The sequence below is a fragment of the Euleptes europaea genome, chromosome 4 (assembly GCF_029931775.1).
Source record: "Euleptes europaea isolate rEulEur1 chromosome 4, rEulEur1.hap1, whole genome shotgun sequence".
In the NCBI taxonomy this organism is placed as follows: domain Eukaryota; kingdom Metazoa; phylum Chordata; class Lepidosauria; order Squamata; family Sphaerodactylidae; genus Euleptes; species Euleptes europaea.
Window position 1 is genome coordinate 57,357,895 of NC_079315.1, and position 6,324 is coordinate 57,364,218.

A 6,324-nucleotide genomic window follows, 5' to 3' on the forward strand; every position below is an offset into this window, starting at 1 on the left:
CTGTATAGTCCCTGGGGAGGATTGTGTTAACAGATTAACAAATACCAGATGGAAAGGATCAGAGTGCCCTTTACAGTGAATAGAAACAATATCTGAGGGTAACTTCCCACTCAATCACACACCATGTGATATAATAGTACATACACACACATAGGTGTAACCTCTTCACACTATTTCTCCTTTTTCACCTCCTAGCAGCCCCCATATCCTCTCCGTCTTCCCTGTTTCCTTCCCACTCACTAACCACTTTTCTTTTATCTGACCCTTCATTTATACCCTGACTTTCTCCCAGATGGGGAGCCACAGCAGTGTACATCTTTCTCCTCTCATCTATTTTTTCCCCTCACAACCCTGTGAAGTAGATTAGGTTGAGAAAGACAGTGTGATTGGCCCAAGGTCACCCAGCAAGCCTCCATGGCAGAGTGGGAATCTGACCCTGGGTTCTACATCCCAGTCTGACACTCTAATCACTACACCACACTTACTCTCAGTTTTCCCTCTTCCCCTGGCAGACTGTTCCTGGGAAAAGACTGGGCAAACTGTAAAAGTTGTACAGTAGCAAAAGGCTGAGTTGTGTGGTGCAATGGAGTGCTGTTCTTTTTTAAAAAACAATTTCAGATTTTTCTGCCAACCTGGGACTTTTCTCAGGTTTGTAGAAAGATCTGCACTGTCTGTTTATGGGTCCAGTCTCTGGATTTGAGAACCCACAGATGGGCCCTGTTGAGAATTAGATATATTGATGTATTGTTTATATAAGTAAGCATTCCACAAGCTCTATCAGAACAGGTTCAGCTGCTAGAATTGTGTTGAGCTGCTAACAAATTAGGTTGCAATGGACTGCTGCTCTTTTCAGCTTTGGCATGCACCTTAGTTATAAAGTTAAACTTCTGAACAGTGCTAAAGGACTGTACACAGTGCAATACATTTGAACACTTGTGAACACCTGAAGCTGCCTCATACTGAATCAGACCATTGGTCCATCAAAGACATTATTGTCTACTAACGCTGGCAATGGCTGTCCAAGGTCTCTGGTCAAGGTCTTTCACATCACCTACTACCTGATCCTATTTTTTTAAACTAGAGATGCTGGGGATTGAACCTGGACCATCTATGTGCCAAGCAGATGCTCCAACACTGAGCCACAACCCTTTCCCTCTTTTAAACAATATGCAAATAATTATAAATCAGAATGAAATCTCAATGCTGGAACAATGTGCATCAGTTTCCTAAAACAACAACTTGCTGGCCTTTGACATAGAAATAATGATAGCTTAAACACCCCCTCCAATGAAATAGGATTTCTGAATTTCTCAGGGCTCTAACAAGGTCACATGAGCTGAACAAAAGTACAGGCGCTCTAGAATAAAGTGTGCTTTTGAAGGCATAAAACAGGAATTGGTTAGCAGATGCAACAGTATTGGAATCAAGAATCCCATGCCAGAAGTTCTCACAGCCATGCAAGGTGCCCATCATGCTTTTGTTTCAGCATTCTGATCTCTCCCTGTCCTGGGTCTGTCTGTCTGCCCTCTGGGAAGAACCTAGCTCAGCTTGGGGTGGGGTGGGGTAGAAACTTGGAATGGCTCTGTATTGGCCCCTCCGATACTTAAAGAATACTGGGACACACTGGGGGATGGCTAAAAAGAAAGTGGGGGCAGATCTATGTGGCTGTGCACTGTCTGCCTTCGCAGAATACCAGTTAGTCCATGCCAGTGAACGTGAAGCATCTTCATAGGGTCAGGGTTATCCTTGGTGTCAGTGGTGATTTATGATTCAGTAGGGGCACCTATGCATTTATCGGATCAAAGAGCACCCACTTAGTGCATTTACACTGACCGAGAAAGAGCTATTTAATCTCTAACCTTTAGAATAAATCTAGTTAAACTACCCGCTTAGTACAAGTAGGATCTTAAAACAGAGGGCAGAGAGGAATAAATAGTACAAATTACTGAGAAAACATCTTGGCCTCCTGATATTCCCCCTAAGGACTAGGAGCAAAAAGCGGGGGCGGGGTGTCAGAGGAGATGAAAAACTCCACTGAGTGCTTTTTTGGCTATCTGCCATTCTCTGAAGACCTGATAATATTCTTGAAACAAAATAACAAAACAAAATACCATTCTCACATTGAGCTCTGTCTTTTTAAAACTGATACCGTTTTCCTGTTTCCAAATAATTCAGAAGTGTTTGTTTTGGAAACAGGAATTCCTTCCCTCCTATTTCTCATTTCATCAAAGATCCCTCTATTTGAAAATCCCTTTAACTGGTAACAGCAGTTTCTGAGAATACAAGTTCAGCATAAAAACCAGGCTGAATACAGAATTCCTGTATAGGTGTGGTCTGTGGTTTTGTTTCTCCAATGGATTTTGCTGTGGTATACCCCAGTTCTATGGATTACATGCACTACTGGGAAATGAATTAACTTGTCAGCAAATTTGAGTGTCCTTTGTTAACGTTCCATACATTACCCAAATACTTAACATGTGTTTTTCCTGATCTCTGCCTGTATCATTTTTATTTGAATGGTTTTTATTTATTCTTGGAAGGAATCACTGGAATGTTCTGATGCTCTCAAACAGAAGAAAAGGGAAGGAGTAGAGCAGATAAAGCAAAGCCTTCCAAAACTAGAAAACTTTATGCAACACCACCCTTTCTCTCGTATAATTCTAAGGACACTAGCAAAGTGCACATAATTGTGGCTGGCAGAGTGTGTGTACACGTACATCTATGAAAGGAGGATTCCTATATATTGTAGTGGTATGTGTATATATTGCATGTATATGCATTCAAATGTTTCACTGTGTGCTCGAAAAATGCATTTGCACTCAGTCCATATACTGGGGAAGGGAATGCAATCAGAGAAACAGCACCTACATTCCAGAGAAATACAGTCAGGGCTACTGCTCACTCCTTGACCATCCAAATCCCTCTTGCTTGGATTAAAAGAAATTGTCTCCATGCTATATGTGCTAAACTAGGCTGCAGAGAGGTGCCTGAGAGAAAGTATAAATTCTATTCAACCACTGCAAGTCTTGTGCTTTGTATAGGGAAATGAAGGGGCGGTGGGGACACAAAACACCAATTTGATGTCATCAGTGATTTCTTCCTATTTGGCCTACTTCCAATCATGTCCCTTAACAGTCCATTAAGGAGTCCACTTTATTAATTTCACCCTTGCTATTAACATGTCATGAATGTGTGCAGTGATTAAAGAGCTGAGCTGCTAAATCTACCAGGTGAATTTGAAATGGTTTATAATTTTTTCATGGCTATTAGATTTTGTCATTTGCCCTTCTCAAACGTGTGCTATGAAAATGCTTGAAAACTCTAATTTTGCTTGCGATAGGAAGGCCAGGCTGATTCATATTGCCTCAGCAACAGCACAATTAGTAAGGAAATTTCTGCAGTTATAGCTGAGGTCCAACCAATACATGATGATCATATTTATTAATCTTACCCTGCATTAAAAAACCCTCCCTGCAAGGAGAAAGATCAGTTCCAATTTTTGCATGAAGCTGGCAAACCAGAAGAATTTACCAGCTTAATGTTGTATGACCCAGCACACTCCACTCTTTACAAGTTCAGTACAAGGCCATATTAGCATGCCAGAGATCCATTGCCTGGACCAGCATTGCACTGATGCGCTAATGTTGCATGTGTAACAATCAACATTGCATGTAACAAACAACACTGCATACATAGCAATCCAGTTTAAATGAAACATTGGAGGTCTGCAATGCCAAATGGGTAGTTTCTTCATGCCTCCAAGCATCATATTTGGGAGCTGGTAGATATGGGGGTGGGATTTATCATAGATGGCCAGTCATTGACAATGATGTTTGCTGCCTGTTTCACTTCCATAGCATCCCAAGAAACAAGGGCCCCTATTTCCCCCACGTCTACACCCATATGTGCAATAACAGATCAGTGAAGCACAAAACTGCAAATTTCTATGTGATGTTACAGGAAGAAGCTGACCTGGCTTGCATAACAGAAATGTGTGGAAGGAAATGACATGGTGTGTCTGTCCCAGCTAACACTGTCTGGTTACATGGTCCTCCACCAACCCCATACAATTATCTGGGGATGAGGCGTGGCTATTATCCTCTATGAGTCCTTCAATTTCTGCAAATTCCCAGTGCAAACTATCACTGGCATTGACTTGCATTAGGGACTAAGGATAGATTAGGCATTCTTGTCTACCAGTCACCTAGTTCACCAGTGGGCATCCTCTATATGTGGGCAGAGGTACTGTCAGATGTGGTGCTAGAGACTCCTAGACTTATTGTTCTGGAGGACTTCAACATCCATGCCGACGATACCTTGCTGGGACCAGCCCCGGATTTTATATCTTCTTTGACTGCCTTGGGTGTCTCTCAAATTGTGGCTGGCCCAACACATGGAAGAGATCACTCCTTGAACTTAATCTTTTGTGCTGAGACTTTAAGGGAAGGTTTGGTTTCAGGGCTGGAGATTCAACCTGAACCATGGTCTGGCCATTTCCCACTTACAGCCAAGGTGAGTGTGGCTGCAACACCTGCAGGAGAGGCTCCCACTTTCCTGGCTTTCCCCCCTGCAAACTATACAAAATTGAATTATTGAAGAGGGCTTTTCTGCACTGGTAATAGGGTTGCACTGTACAAAATGTCCTAAAAACTTACTTAGATAAATTACTAGGGACTGTGGTGTATGGCCTACTATAAGTAGAATCCTGTTATATAATATTTGCACTGCTTAATGTGTCATGGTAATCCTTATGCTGTGCTTCAGTTCTTTCTGGTTGATTCCAGACTTCTACTATCCTAATGCATTGATTATTGAATATCCTATTTTGTTGATTGTACTGACTGTACTGTGTAATCCACCTTGAGCCCTTGTGAAAAACGCAGACTAAAATAATGTAAATAAATAAATATTTAAAGCAGGCCTAATGCAGCAAGTAGCCAGCCAGACAGGAACATTTCCTTCTGACGTGCTCCAGGCCAGATTGGCTCAGGGGGTTGGACCAGATGACCCTTGGGGTCTCTTCCAGCTCTATGTTTTTATTTCAGATGAAATACAAGAAATGTTAATAAACCAGTTTTGACTCTCCTTGAGGCTATGTGACATTGTTCTACAAATGTTCCAAACCACACAACACACATGAAAAACTATTAATAAATGTGTATCAGGTTCTCTGAATTCTAAACTTTTGTTTTTTCAGAAAGGTAAGTAACCACTTTTGTTGTGGAGATATGTCTTTCTCCTCATATCTGTGCAACAAAAGGGATTAGAGAGTTTTAAAAAAATTAAAGCTGGGAATTATGAAAATATGAACATTTCCACCACATGCTGGCCATGCAGGCTATGCTACAATCTTTCCCAAACCTTCTCGGCAAAGCAAGGGGCCTAACAAACTCAGTATATACTACATTTAAAAAAACGTGTTATCTAGGTTAGATCACACCTCAGACCTCCCATTTCGGCTTGGAAATGCTTTGGAAGCGCCAGACATGTTTTTTCCCAAAACGCCTATATCACAATGTATTTCTTTATGTCGTTTCAAAACCAGCAATCCAAGGGGTGCGTTCAGTTACATACACTATTCAGTTCTCCTCCCCTCTTTTTGCAACACCCAATGAAAAGCCTTTCTCCTCCCATCCCACCTTCCCCCTCCCCTCCCTGTTTGCATCCACCAATCATTATTGTTACTTAATCCCCCCCCCCCAAGTGCTTGTGGTCTTACAAAGGAACACGGGAAAGTTGGAACATTAGATCAACCATTTTTATTTGTGCAGGGTCCCAATCAAACATTTCCTTCATATGGAATATCCTTGAAGTGGATTTTGTAAACAGTTCGTGGGCTTGAGGGGGAAGGAATGTAGAGGAGGGCAAGGGCTGGAAAAGTAGTGAAACTGTTGCGAGCGGCAGATGGGGGGGGAAGCAGCAGGAGGAGGAAGGGAGAGAGACTGAGGGATAGAGAGAGCGCCCGCACGCGCACACACACACACAAGTTAGGGCTCTCCTGCCAGCACAAAGTTTCTCCCCGCCTGTTCCTCCCTTTCTCCCGCTGCCGGGGTTGAGCGTGCCTCCCTGCTCTCAAAAAATTTTTTTTAATGTGCTTGTCCCAGCAAGATTGTTGGACCAACGCCCGAAAAGACGGCAGCTCTGTGATTAGCACTGTGCAAGGAACGGCTCATTTTGGTTTTTTTTTGGGGGGGGGGAATGCCTGCATAGGTTGTGATTAGGGTTTCCCTGCCGTGCAAATGAGGCAATTCTTAATGGCATACAGAGCTCCTTTGGATCAATGATTCCCCATGTGTGGGGAAAAAAGGGAAGGGGAGGCGAGGA